Source organism: Bos javanicus, chromosome 10 (assembly GCF_032452875.1).
Source record: "Bos javanicus breed banteng chromosome 10, ARS-OSU_banteng_1.0, whole genome shotgun sequence".
NCBI lineage: Eukaryota > Metazoa > Chordata > Mammalia > Artiodactyla > Bovidae > Bos > Bos javanicus.
The window spans coordinates 70,450,199-70,465,449 of NC_083877.1; the positions used below are offsets into that span (position 1 = coordinate 70,450,199).

General features: G+C 41.0%; 1 long non-coding RNA gene across 1 annotated transcript; it reads left to right on the plus strand.

The window, feature by feature from the left end:
• The first annotated feature begins 1,905 nt into the window (after window positions 1-1,905).
• On the plus strand, window positions 1,906-12,545 carry LOC133254765 (uncharacterized). The gene is made up of 2 exons (XR_009738758.1): window positions 1,906-5,394; window positions 7,490-12,545. It is a non-coding gene; the product is annotated as an uncharacterized LOC133254765 (long non-coding RNA).
• Window positions 12,546-15,251: the final 2,706 nt, after the last annotated feature.

The following is a 15,251-nucleotide window of genomic DNA, read 5'->3' on the forward strand; positions in this document are numbered from 1 at the left end:
GTTAGGCTCTGACCCTAAGTTCTTCTCACCTTTGTGGGCAGTGGTTTAACTCTCACTCATTTATATAAACCTTTGCTGTGGTGCTTTGGGTCTGTTGGGTACCTGCACAGTTCAAGGGTTAGTCTGACACTTAGGTTGGTGGTTCCTATCTCATTTAAATTCTCAGAGCCTTTGCTGATGTTGGTTTGAGTCGGTACCTTGCATACTTGACTCAAATGTTAGATTGAGCCAAGGGTTTCATACACAGAAGTGGGGGACCCCCTTTCTCTAGCTTTTTTCTCCTCTGAGGTTTCTCCTACTCACTTCACACCACAGGGTGATCATTTCCTGGTTTCTCTGGCTAGAAAGACGTTTTCTATTGGAATTTTAGCTGCCTATTCCACACATTGCTTTGAAACTGGGACCAATTCTTAGGATGAAGCTGCATGAGAAAAGGAAAATATGGAAAGCACACCCATCCCCCCCATCCAGCTGCTTTTGTTTACTTTCACAGTCCTCAGGTAGTTTTTTCTCCCCGTATTTTTGTCAGAGTTTTTAGTTGTAATTAGTAGGTGGACTCGGAGAAGGCAATGGCAACCCACTCCAGTGTTCTTGCCTGGAGAATCCCAGGGACAGAGGAGCCTGGTGGGCTGCCGTCTATGGGGTCGCACAGAGTCGGACTGAAGTGACAGCAGCAGCAGCAGCAGCAACAGCAGCAGCAGTAGGTGGACTAGCTGCCATGGTAGAACCAGAATCCACTGACCTATTTATTTTTAATATGGATAGATTTCAAAGATGCAGCAGAATCCTGAAGGAAAGCCAATCATATGCTTCCCCAAAATTCCCCACCCGACTCTGAAAAACACACAAGGCTTTCTGTGTTCTGGTTTTTAAATCTCATGACATAGTAAAAATCATTAAAAGCAAGGAAATAGTTTACCTGGAAGAAGGTGTATTTAGGATTGGTATGGTCAGTTTTATTTTACTTTTTTCTAGGTGCAGACCTTTAATTTGTAGGATAGAAGGGAGCTATATAATTGTTTATTTCTTTGATTCTTTCCTTTGGGGCTGAGTGAAAAATAATTTTCTCTACACATGTGTATATTGCTTCAAAGGTAGCATAAAAGTGCCTTTTGTTTCCTTGAGTCATTTTGTTTAGCTTCAGACCTGTCACTTTTATTTATTTACCTGATCATCATATCTCTGACTATAATATAAATATAGTATATAATTACATTTTTGAAAATGGTTATTTACTTGTTGGCCCACAGTGGTTTTTTTGGAGCTGTTACAACCTATCTGTTAAACATAAGGAGTAGCAGCATGAAGCCCAGAGCTGATTCAGATAATTATTTTAAGTTGAGGACCGTTGCCCAGGTAAATAACAGCTGCTTTGGAATCATTACTGCTCAAGTGGTCAATGAATAATTTACCTTTCCTTTTAACTATAACAGATGAATATTTCAAGGTTACCAAAATATGAAAAAAGTCTTAAATATCACTAGTTCATCTAGCTGTTATATTTTAAGGAAATGTTATGCACAGATACTCGGAGAAGGCGATGGCACCCCACTCCAGTACTCTTGCCTGGAAGATCCCATGGATGGAGGAGCCTGGTGGGCTGCAATCCATGGGGTCTCGAAGAGTCAGACATGACTGAGCAACTCCACTTTCACTTTTCACTTTCATGCATTGGATAAGGACATGGCAACCCACTCCAGTGTTCTTGCCTGGAGAATCCCAGGGACGGGGAGCCTGGTGGGCTGCCGTCTATGGGGTCACACAGAGTTGGACACGACTGAAGCGACTTAGCAGCAGCAGCAGCAGCAGCATACATAGATATTAGGATGTAGAGGTGCAGCCAGGAGAATTTTGTTGGGAGGGTGTGATTAGTGATGGGTAACACCAAAATCGGAGAAGGAGTTGGACACGACTGAAGCGACTTAGCAGCAGCAGTAGCAACATCAAAATGATCAGAGTGTGAACTTGGTTTTGGTAAACAACCCTAAAATCTATTTATGTATCAAAAAACTATGCAAAATGTGTTAAGGCTTTACACTGGCAACTTGGGCAGGGAATCTTGCAAAAGCAACTTTTCCCCATGGGGTTTTCTTTCTGAATGTATGTTCTTTACTTAAAAGAATGCTTCCCACATTTCTGGCTTTCTATAGGTTCTGACATTTAGTTCTGAGTATTGTATGTAGCCAGGACCAGGATAATGCAGAGGTCTATTTTTAAAACTGAAGGGGGCTTTTTTTCCATTGAAAATATTCTTTTATTATTACAAACACAGTGTATGTGTATTATAGAAAGTCTAAAAAATACAAATAAGCAAAAAGATAAGGCTATAAAAACATGATTTTTGTTATCCAGAGATGATTCCTGCCAACTCTTCATTGCATATCCGTCCAAATCCCCTTCCAATTACACTTCTATGTATTTTTGTCCCTCTGTTGTTCAGTTACTAAGTTGTGTCTGATTCTTCAGAATGAGATTATACCTTTCATACTGTTTTGCCACTTGATTTTTAAAGACAAGGATCTCTACCTTCCCACGTGCAATAAATGCACTTTTATTTTGTCTAATATCCAGTTCACATTCATATTTCCCCAATTGTTTAAGGGAACTTTAAAAATTTTTAAAAATTCAAAAATCAATCTTTGATTTCTAGGGATGTTATTCTAAATATTTGCCTCAGTTTGTTGGATTCAGATGATTCATGGGAGGTCTATGGCAGGCCTGATAGTTGGCATTGATAATCATGTGGTCAATTTGGCTATAGATTAATTGATTCTGCTCACAGCTCTAGAGTTACCAAAACCAAAGATCAACCTGTGCTCTGGTGAATTGAGGGACTAAAATGACTCCCATTCTGTCAAGAAGTTCTTAATAAAATTGAGAAAATATACAATGTGAAAAATATAATAGTACTTAATATTTGTAGCATTTCACTTTCTTTTGTATTACTTTATATGATGCCTGATTAGGGTTTACCATGGGAGCAAGTTAGAACCTTTGGAAAGGACCCAGGTAATTGCTGACCATTAGAATGTATCCCATAAACAAGTTTTTTTATTTTTATTTTTTTTGAGTTTTGTCCCCTAAATGATATCACATGTCAGGAAAGAGTTACAGTTATTCCCAAAGAGCCAAAAGTAGTCCAAGGGAGGAACATTCTTTCACTGGAATCTCATCAGTTGATATTTAGAGGAAAGGATTTAGGAGGCTGAAAATATGGCTTGTTGCCTAAGATACACATATTTTACTCTTCAGAAACAAATTTCTGGAAGAGTATCATTGTAACATTTAGATAAATGTGCCTAATTTTCTTTTTGTCCTTACGTCCAAGTTTTTAAATATAAAAGTTGAAAATCTACAAATTAAATGAAATTGAGAAAATAGAGAAAAAAGGAAAATTATAATTACTTTATCTTCCTACTCAATTATTAGTGTTTTGATGTTTCCTCCAAATATTTTTCCTATGCATATACCATAGCTACTACCATATACATGTATACATATGTATACATATACACATATTTATATGAAAGTGCATACCATGCATGTATTTATGTAAGTACTTGCATGTTCATTTTATATACATATAGTGTGTACTTATATTTTTATATACAAATAGATATATAAGTGGAGAAGGCAATGGCACCCCACTCGAGTACTCTTGCCTGGAAAACCCCATGGACAGAGGAGCCTGGTGGGCTGCAGTCCATGGGGTCGCTAAGAGTCGGACATGACTGAGTGACTTCACTTTCACTTTTCACTGTCATGCGTTGGAGAAGGAAATGGCAACCCACTCCAGTGTTCTTGCCTGGAGAATCCCAGGGACAGGGGAGCCTAGTGGGCTGCCATCTGTGGGGTCACACAGAGTCGGACACGACTGAAGTGACTTAGCAGCAGGAGCAGCAGCAGATATATAAGTATACATTATATGTGGGCTTCCCTGGTGACTCAGTGGTAAAGAACCCACCTACCAACGCAGAAGCCACTGGTTCAATCCCTGGGTGGGGAAGATCTCCTGGAGAAGAAAATGGCAACTCAGTCTAGTATTCTTATCTGGGAGATCCCATGGACAGACAGAAGGGGCATGCAGTCTAGGGGGTCGCAAAAGTCCGACATGACTTAGTGACTAAACAAAAACAAATACATTTTATGTACTAAGTACATAAACATATGTACTCAGTAATAGTGGAGCACTGTTCTCTGATTACTACAGTCTTTCTAATCAGCATTTGGTAACGGTTACATAGTATCTTCTTCCAGTGTTCAATAATTTATTTAGCCCTTCCACTCATGATGGAAATATATTTTGTTCCTATTCAGAACCCAGTGTCTCCTAGCCCACCCACCAAGTGTGCCCGAGATGCTCCGTGGAGGGTTCTTCCTCCCCTTTCCCTCCGGATCTCAGGGCATGGCTCCAATATCCACATTCTAGAATGTTCCCTCAAGGAGCCTGATCTCGGGTCAAGCCTCATTTCCGCTCTTTCACTCTGCTCTACTCTGATGGACTTGACATTTTGAACTCTTCTTTCTCGTTCAGTCTGCCTTGCCAGGAAGTCGGACTCAAGTTCTGCGCTCTTCTCTGCCTCTTCCCAAATCCGTCTGCGTCTTCCCATCTAGTCCCGGGTTTATAACTCTCGCCTGGGCCAGAGTGCTCGGCCTCAGCTCACCATTGGATGGGAATGAAGGTGGCAGGGGAAGGTCACTGGATCTTTAGTTTGTGCCTATTATAAATGACTCTGGGATGAACATTTTTTCATAAAATTTCCCCTCATACTTAGGATTATTTTCTTAGGATAGAATCCCAGAAATGGAATTACCGAATTTAAAATTATGACTGTTTTTAAAGCTGCTAATATTTGTTATCAGCTGTTATAGCTAATATTTAATAACCATTTCTGAGACAATATCTCATCTAATTTTTATACCAGTTTTGTGCACCTCCCTATTGAGAAGACATATATGGTATGGGTAACACTACAGTGCATTGTTTTGGGCTGTCATCGTGGCATCATCTTTGTTTATTCTAATTTAAAAGGCAACAATAGGCTTTGTTAATGTGTTTGCTTAATTCAGGGCGTGGGGAGTAGGTATAGTAGCAGAATAGGTTCATCAAGTAATTTTATTTCTTTTAAAAAAGAACTGTGTTTTGGGTTTGGTTTTTTTTTTTTTTTTTGAGCATTATTCATACAAAAGATCCTCAGACATGAAGACAAAATCTGTTTTAAACCACAAGAAAAGCAGGAGAGGGATCTTGGTTGATCAGGTATTTCAGCACCTAGTAGATGCCTAACTGTGTAGATATTGAGCTGTAATGTAGGCTTCACAAATGGAGGACAAGAGAAGGACCCTGTCTGCTTTGGTGTTTCCAGAGCCAGGATGCTCAGTGCTGGACACTTGGTAGGTGCTCAGAAAATGTTTGTAGAATGAATGAAAATTTTATCAGTTCGAATTTGGGTCATCAGTGAGTGACAGAAACCCCAAAATAATAGTGGCTTAAACTGGATAAGGGGTTCCCAGGAGAAGCTAGTGGTAAAGAACCCATCTGCAAATGCAGGAGACATAAGAGACTTGGGTTCAATCCCTGGGTCAGGAAGATCCCCTGGAGGAGGGCATGGCAACCTGCTCCAGTATTCTTGCCTGGGGAATCCATGGACAGAAGACCCTGGTGGGCTATAGTCCATAGGGTTGCAGAGTCAGACATGACTGAAGTGACTTAGCATGCACGCAAACTGGAAAAGTTTCTTTCTTACGGAAAATAAATCTAGAGAAAAGCAGTCCAGGCTGTTTAAGGAAGGTTCATAATATCAGGGCCCAGTTACTTGTGTCTTATAACTTTGTATTCCTTGGCATGTTAACTTACTTTAGGGTCCCAACTCACTGTTTGAGCTCCGGCCATTGCATCAACATTTCTAAGAAAAAAGAAAAGAAGAGCATGCTCCCTCTCTTTAAATTGCGTACAGCCCTTTTACTTATGTCATATTGGCCAGAACTTAGTCACATTGTCAATTCTAGGGTGAGGAGGCAACGAAATGTGGGCTTTGTTTTGGGGGCTATATGCCTTAGGTAAAATCAGGAGCTCTGTTACTCTGGAAGAGGGAAAGAATGTATTTGGGGGACCAGTAGCAGGATCTCTCATAGTGAACTTAAATCTTAGGAGGTGAAACTATGCATACATTAAATTTTAAATAATCACATAAAGCTTTTATATTATTGAAACCAAACAAATTGTATGGATGATATGAAGCACAGGGAGACCAACTGAAAGGATATAGTTGAGAACGGCGTCATAGCTGAGGGGTGGGACTGGGTACACAGAGAGTGGTAGGCAGAACTGGAAGCTAGTCCAAGGGCAGCAGATGTTTTATATTAGGTAGAGGTGGTAAAAATACAAAAATAAAATCATGTTGCTGATGAATAAAATCTATCTACTTTTGATTGTGAAAAAAAGGTCATAGTAATACAGTTTCAAAATAAATATATTTTATTTAACGGGTACTTTTACTTCCTTGAAACAAATCTTTAAAGTCATGTTACTTGGACTTCCCCCTTCAAGCCTCCTGTGGTTCTTCTGTATTTAATCAGTGGTTCTCCAAGGCCTCAATTTTCTTTATAAGGCTCTTCTGTTCTTTTACGGGGCACAGAGCACTCAAGGAATCCTTGTGGCCAATGGAAATTTCTTCCAGAGTTAGGGCACCATAGTTCTCCCCCCCTCCCTCCTCTGCCCTACTTCCCACACCAGTTCAACAACTGTTGTCTCCTAAGTTTCCAGTACAAAAAAAGGGGAATGAAAAACTCTTCCACGTATTTACAGAGAGTTTCTTTCTCTTATTATTATTTTTTAAAAGCACACAGATAATACACATTCACCAAACAATGAGAAAACAGGGGTGAGCAAAAAGAAAAAAGTAATCTGTAATTCCACTCTCCAGTGTTCGCCACAGTTCTTCTTTTTTTTTAATTGAAATATAGTTGATTTACAATATTGTTTGTTTTTGGTGTACAACAAAGTGATTCAGTTATATATACACATATATATTCAGTTATATATATATTCAGATTCTTTTCCATTATAGGTTATTATAAGACATTGAATATAGTTCTCTGGGCTATACAGTCGGTGCTTGTTGTTTATCTATTTTATATACAGTAGTTTGTGTCTGCTAATCCCAAATTCCTAATTTGTCCCTCCCTACCCCTTCTCCCTTTGGTAGTCAAATTTGTTTCCTTTGTCTGTGGATCTATCATGTTTTGTAGATAAATTCATTTGAATTATGTTTTAGATCCCATAAATGATATCTTTTAATATTTGTCTTTCTTTGAATAGTTCATATTTTGTTATTAAGCCCTAAGAGAAATTTTAACTCCTTAAAAATATATTTACATAACCATTTATTTTAAAAAACACTAGCAAATTAATGTTTTATAATTTGCATTTCAATTTAATAATCTAGTGTGAACTTTCGTCAAGATATAACTGATCATTATTTTACAGCTGCCTAATATTTTATTGGGAAATTGTGGAAGGACCAATTTTCAGTGATTCGAAAAGCCTGTGTGCTGTGCTTTTCATCAGGAAGTTAGAACTGAGTGGGAGCAGAAGGCTTGAAAGAAGGTCATCAGCAAAGGTTAGTCATACCCTTGCCCGAGGCTGAAAGACTGAATCTGATACCTGGACAACTGGTGCCTCCCAGAGGAGGCTGTCTGGAGAGGTGGCTGTCAGTGGGGATTGGTATCGCTCAGAGCCTGGGGCTCCCCCAGGAAGCGGCCTGGAGCCCAGGTGAGAGCCTCTTTGAAGGCAGATGGCTCTCAAGCCAGCTGGTGTTTGCAGAAAACCCTCATCTGCCAGATGAGGACCTGTCGTTTCTCCAGTTGGTGTTGGAGAAAAAGAGCTCTGTGTAACTGCTGTAGTTTTAGAACTTCTTTAGCTGCTACCTCATTCCCGTTACCTCATCCCTCATTCCACAGTTGCTTGCATTCCGCTACCACTATCTGATGGCCACGGAGAGCAATGACTTCATGAGCTAGGTATGTGTGGCACTTAAGCTTTCCCACTCAGGAGCCTTTTGAAATAAAACTCAGATTAGCTAACTGCTAGGACTGGATAATCGAGTACATTTTTTAATGGTGACATAATGACTTTTCTCAGTTATTTCCTATTGTTTGAAGGGGGTCATTATCTCTCTGTGAAGCCACATCTGATATGGAGGCTGAAGTGAATTGCTGAAATACAGGCCCTTACCTCTGAATGGTAAGAGCCCACCTGCCTCCATGTAATGGGCTTTGCACCATCAGGACACTGAATGGATGCTGGGCGCTTGCAGGCTGCCCTGATGTTGTGCATTAAGGTTATATTTCTTATAATATGAGAGCTACATCTGACATAGATTCTGTTCCACAAGAATAAATTTGTTCTTTCTTGAGAATAAATGACCTCGGGGATCGTTGGCTTTTAAGTGTTATAAATTTTTATGACATTATGAAAGGAATGGGGGCTATAGTAAGCCACTTAGTATTATATTTCCATTTTCTGGATAATGGATTAGATATAATGGCCCAGCAAATGTGAGTAGACTACAGAGAGACTAGAAATAGAATAGGACACAAAATATGCACAACAAAATCGCCTAAGAAAGTCAGGTTAGCTCTCCTCTGATATGACCAGTTGTTAAAATACAAAATACAAGGTAAATGCTGAGGAACAATGTTAATGATTGATGGGAAATTAAGTGAAAATAAAACCTGACTAAGTTCTTAGAGGACCCTAAAACTGGAATTTGGAAAAGGTAAAGGTAGCCAGAATAGCAGAGACTCAGGCTAGATATCAAACAGGAAACTGGGGAAGTGGATTGAGATAAAACCAGAAGATTCAGATGAGATGAATGCAGAGATGTGACCCTGAGGAAGAAAAAGGAGGAGAGAAATGCAGGAGGGAAGGAAAGAAAAAAGCAAGAAAGGAAGGAAGAGAAATAATTGCAAATATAATTTCTATGTGGAAATATAAATATTTCATAATGCTAAAGTGTTTTTCATCTAGGAGAGCAGGGGTTTGAAATGAATTCACATATTAAATAGGATTCTGCATGTTAAGAAGGATCATTTTTATTCTTTTTGATAGGAGAAATGGAAAGATAGTGAGAAAGATGCTTCATATTGCTAGGGGCTAATCTTTTTGCCTGGAAGCTGCTCTTACTCTTAGTAGTTACAGAGTTAAAATAAGTAGGCTTTTTTTGTTGTTTGTTTTGTTTTGTTTTTAGGGAAACTGAAGTCGAAGACAAAAGGAACCTTGTGATTTGGTAGTCAAGGCCATTGGCATAGGGCTACGTGTCCATGGGAGCTGGCATTCAGAGAAACAAAATACCTTGAGAAACAGATGGGGAAACAGCCAGAGAACCATAAAGCACTTTGCTGGACATCATATTGCTGAAAGTTGGCATAGCAAATTCTCTCATCATTTAAGCATTATGAAGGAGTTCAGTGACTCAGGGGCAAGTCATAGACTGACTGGCAGGAATTGACTGAAAGGATGTTCCAACGCTATATATTTGGATGTTGTCACTTTATGTCTGTCTCAGCCTCTGTTTCCACATCTGTAAAATGATGGCATTGAAATAGATGATTGTGGCCCTAGTGAGGGCTGGAAAGAGGGCTAGGGCTTTCACAGTTGGGAAAGTTGAGTGTTTTATCTAAGATAATAGTGAATCAGTCTTCTAGGCAAAGCTAACTAGGAGTACCAAATCTATAGGAGTCATGAGGCTTAAGTGGTGGTGGGTCAAAGATAGAAGAGTGAGTTTCTAGGACACAGTCTCCAGACAGGGTCAAATGGCCAACTTTGGCATTTTGTTGTTAAGACCTTCTTTCTTGCTGTGCTCTGTACCTGAGCCATGTCAGTCCTAAAGCAGCTATATATGGGAGCAGCTGTTAAATCCAGATACTGTATTTGTGAGAAAAGTTTGTAAGTATCAGAAAATAAGGGAGCCAACCTAAACAATAAAAGAGAAGTGATTATTAGCAGGGGTGCTTGGCACCTTGGTAACAGACTCAAAGACTGGAAGGCTGTTGGGACTTTCCATCTCTGGTCTTTGTTCCTCTTGTGTCTCTGCTTGGTCTGTTAGGCATAACCGCATTCTCATCAGCACTGTTAGTGCATAGCTGGGATATGGTGTCCAGTCCTGGACTTTACATCCCGAGGGTGCACATGAAGACTGTTCAAATAGGAATGATTAAAGAGCTAAAAAAAATTTAGCCCTGAGAGGAGATGCTAGAGAACCAGGGATAATTCATCAAGAAAAAGTCTGCTATTGGGCATAATGCAGTTATAAGGATGTGATGGATTATTAGTGGAAGATGGTTGTGACTGATATTATTTGCCTTTACTAAGGATAAACTAAGAGAGGATAGACTCCAGTCACAACAAAGGGGGTTCAGGCTGGATGAAAAATGGGGGGGTAAAAGCAATGGAGACTAGAGGCATTTTGATGACTTTCAAGGGAAGGCTGAGACCTCACCTCTAGCAGTTCTGACAAATAGGTGATTCTTATCTCTGTGGAATATTTGCTCTGTCTTCAGGCAATGAGATGACCTGGAAGGGCCTCCACCCTTCTTCATTTGCGGGGACAGATATTTGGTTGGGTCAGAGACGTTCTGATTTTTTTTTTTTTTTCCTGCCATATCAGTGTCTGAGGGACTTCTTATGCACATTGGTATTGGCTCAGGCTTACAAGTTAAAACTGGACACGGAACAACAAACTGGTTCCAAATAGGAAAAGGAGTACATCAAGGCTGTATATTGTCACCCTGCTTATTTAACTTATATGCAGAGTACATCATGAGAAACGCTGGGCTGGAGGAAGTACAAGCTGGAAACAAGATTGCCAAGAGAAATATCAATAACCTCAGATATGCAGAAGACACGACCCTTATGGCAGAAAGTGAAGAGGAACTAAAAAGCCTCTTGATGAAAGTGAAAGAGGAGAGTGAAAAAGTTGGCTTAAAGCTCACATTCAGAAAACTAAGATCATGGCATCTGGTCCCATCACTTCATGGCAAATAGTTGGGGAAACAGTGGAAATAGTGGCTGACTTTATTTTTCTGGGCTCCAAAATCACTGTAGATGGTGATTGCAGCCATGAAATTAAAAGATGCTTACTCCTTGGAAGGGAAGTTATGACCAACCTAGACAGCATATTCAAAAGCAGAGACATTACTTTGCCAACAAAGGTCTGTCTAGTCAAGGCTATGGTTTTTCCAGTGGTCATGTATGGATGTGAGAGTTGGACTATAAAGGAAGCTGAGTGCTGAAGAATTGATGCTTTTGAACTGTGGTGTTGGAGAAGACTCTTGAGAGTCCCTTGGACTGCAAGGAGATCCAACCAGTCCATTGTAGAGGAGATCGGTCCTGGGTGTTCATTGGAAGGACTGATGTTGAAGCTGAAACTCCAATACTTTGGCCAACTGATACAGAAAGCTGACTCATTTGAAAAGACCCTGATGCTGGGAAAGATTGAGGGCTGGAGGAGAAGGAGACGACAGAGGATGAGATGGTTGGATGGCATCATCAACTCGATGGACATGGGTTTGGGTGGACTCCGGGAGTTGGTGATGGACAGGGAGGCCTGGTGTGCTGCGGTTCATGGGGTTGCAAAGAGTGGGACATGACTAAGCGACTGAACTGTACCATTACATCGTCTTCTGTGTTCATTAGTCTCAAGTTGACAAAGTGTATTTACATTAGATTTGCAAATTTGAGATATATTTTTTGTTGGTTATTTAGAAAAATGAATTTATGTTAGGTTTGCAGCTTTGTCTAGCTGACACAGTGCATTTATGTTAGATTTGCAGTTTGAGGACATATTTATTGCTGTTTTTAGAAAATATTTAAATAATATGATGTCTAAGCTGCTTCTTGCCTTCGAAGCATCCAGTGGCTATTTCACAGATGTGAGTCTGAACTGATTATTTAGTTTTCAATCACATGATTTGGTTTTTCAAATAAAAATAATTAATATATGCCCTTCAACTGTAAAAGAAAAATAATTACAATTTTTTCCACTTAACTGCTTTAAACTCAACCGTTACCTCATTCAGGTACACGTGACTCAAGTAATTGAAAGCTGCTCAGCTCACAGTGTGAGAGCAGAGGCGGGGAGTCACATTTTGTAATGAGGTCCTTAAAACCAACTCTACGAGTTGGCTGTTTTACATGTTAAATGAAAATCTTCCGATGAAGCAAAAAGTCAGTTGAAACTTTCATTTAGTTTTTATCAGGAAAATGCACATTTCCCAGCTAAATGCACAGAAAAATTATAAGGACCGGGGAAGTGTTTTGGGTTGTTTCATGGCTAGAAAATCAATGGAATAAAACTCGCCCTCTTATTTTGATTCCTTTCCCTGGTGCATTCAGCCCTCAATTGCAAGTCCCTCTCTAGGTTGGTGGTATCTTTGACCAGCTGGAAGTGGTTTTAGTGCTGAACAGGACTCTTCTAATAATACGAAGCTGTCACAAAAAATAAGGCCTTGGAATAACAATAAACTACGTCTGCGTCTGATAATTACACACAGAATTTGTATGCACCACACATTCTGACACTAATTGAGTGTCTTGCTTCCAGATGGATGTCAGTTTCAGTCATGCTATGATGCCTTCTCCCATAGACTACCAACCTCACCACTATTATAGTCCCTAATGATAGGAATTTCATATTGATCTCCAGTTATTACAGCCCCAAATGTTATATTTGGAATAATTTTGCATTGTTTCTCTGTAAGGTTTGGGTGAAATTACAAAGAACTGGGCTCAGGGGTCTGCTACCCAGCCTCCGTCACTCAGGTACAGGGTACAAAGAACTGGGTTCAGGGGTCTGCTAGCCTTCCCCAGCCCCCATCATTCAGGTGCAGGGTGTCTTTGACGAGAACGCAGCCTGAGCCACAGCTGCTAACAAGGTCAGATGACAGTGGGCTAGGGAGGCTTACAGGCAACCCAGGCTACTGTAAACAGCTTGTGGTGGATGCAGTGGGAATCCAGGGTGTGGAGAGCTGGCTTCTCTTTGAGTGGGGCAGGCAGTAGAAGGTCAGAGGAAAAGCCAAGGGCACAGTGAGGCCAGCAGAGTGGAATTCACTTTTTGATAAATGGACTGATATGGGTTGGGGCCCCAACTGTTGCAGGAGCAATGTTCACCCAAATCCTTCACCCCAGGTTTCCTTGAAGTCCTTTATAAATGTTGCTGTTCTCATTAAGCAGGGCATTTCATCCTGATTTCAGATTATATCCCCAAGCACTAGTCTTGGAACCATTAGGTTTCTGAAAGATGAGATGTTATTTCAACAATAGCTCAAGGCAAAGACTGAGCTCCTGTCCTTCAGTGTTGATCCAGCCATGGAGCCCTTGGGTGCAAGGCCAGCCTAGATATTCTTCCTTCCCCTAATGGTGCTTAGGCTCTGCTTGCAGCTAGGTGGGCATCCCAAATCTAAGAGTAAGCAACTCAATTGGGTTGAGTGCACCTTCAGTGAGGGAAACACATACAGGTTCACTTAGACACAGCAAGCTCACCACATTACACTGAGGATGGCATTTATTCCCCTAACTGGTTAAAAGGAGAACTGCCTAAGATGATTGATCTACTCTGTAGACATTTTTGCAACAGATAGAAATAACTAGCACTTTCCACTGAGAGTAGGCAGTGTCCGAGTCCTATTACTGTACTGTGTTGGGCTATTCCTGTCCCTTGTCAGCTCTGGGGGCTTGGAGCACCCCCAGGCACAGAGTGGGATGGGAATGAGGGTGGGTGAGTATAAGATGACTGACAAAATTCTGAAGTACATATACTTAACTTTCATCTCTTCCTGACGTCCGTTTTTAGATTGGCTGAAGATAGATGGCTGAGCTTTGAGAGCGAGGACAATGGCAAAGAGAGCAGTCTTATTCTTTAAGTTTTTCTTTTCCTGTTGTTTGTTTGTTTGTTTTCATTACTTTGGCTGCCGTGCGTGGCATGGAGGATCTTAGTTCCCTGAGCAGGGATTGAACCTGTCCCTGCTGCGTCAGGAGCTTAGAGCCTTAACCACTGGAACACTAGGGATGCCCCAGCAGTCTTGTTAAAAGGTGTTGGGGGGATGGTATTAGATGGCTTCAAGAAAGTTAAGGATTTGCTCCTAAATGTGGACTTGGAGCAGTGGACGTGGAGCCATGTGTGGATGAGTGAGGGGTAAGTCAGCCCAGGACAAAGCACAGTCAATTACCGAGGCGGGTGAGGATTCACCCCTGCTGCCTGACTGATTCCTAGCACCATGTGGTCTCTCCTTCTAAGTAGCTGACTGCATGTGCTCCCGTTTTGGAGCTGGAGAGAAGGTGTTTGCCGGAAGAAGATCCTGGGGAAGTCTCTACCCCAGGTTCTGGAATAAGCAGAAGACAGCCCTGCTCCCCAGCATAGTGACAGCTGAAAGTCACGAGGGAGCCTTCTGTTTGGGTGTCATGACCTTTCCTGTCACATCTCTGCATTGTGGCAGGCTGCTGGGGAGGAGATTGGTGTGACAGGCTCACCTTTCAGCATGCCTCAATCACACCACTTAGATTGCAGGCAGGAAGAGGCAGGAGAGAGAGGCGAGCTGGTCATGTTTCCTAAACACCCTCTTCTCTCCATCAGGACCAGGTCACAGAGGTCACCTGTCATGTGCGAACATCCTGACGATAAGGGGAGGCCTCTCCCTAATCCCTCGAGTGTGGCGTTTGCATGGGTTATTAAAGAAGGGGTATTTATCTCACCTGGGCCATTGTCCACACACACACATCCCAAGCCCCCCTAACAAGCCCCTCAGCTAAGATGCCCGCCTCAGTGAGAATCCAGCCTTCACAGTGGGGAACTCTTGATTTTTAATTATGCCGGAAACCACTTTCTCTTCTCCTTCCTTTTAAAAATGATAAATGACTTAAGGAGAAGCAGACACAATTGTGTGTTTTCAGTATCGTGTAGGAGATTTGGAGGAAGAATTATGATGGGTTGAATTTGAATTTGCTTAGCTTTGACTAAGATAAATTGTCACTAAAATCATAAGTTTGCATATTTTCACAATCAAGCCCATTTTACTTTTGAAACTAGCTATTCTTTATAGGGTTTTTGTCAGCAACAGGGAAGAAATGGGACGATAATGATCAGATTAGAAAAATACCATTAAAAGCACTGAGACAGTTGATTTGCTGGGTTGAAATATTTGGTTAGGATGCTGTTCTCCTTGCTTTCCCTATAGCAGGAAGTGTGAGGAAA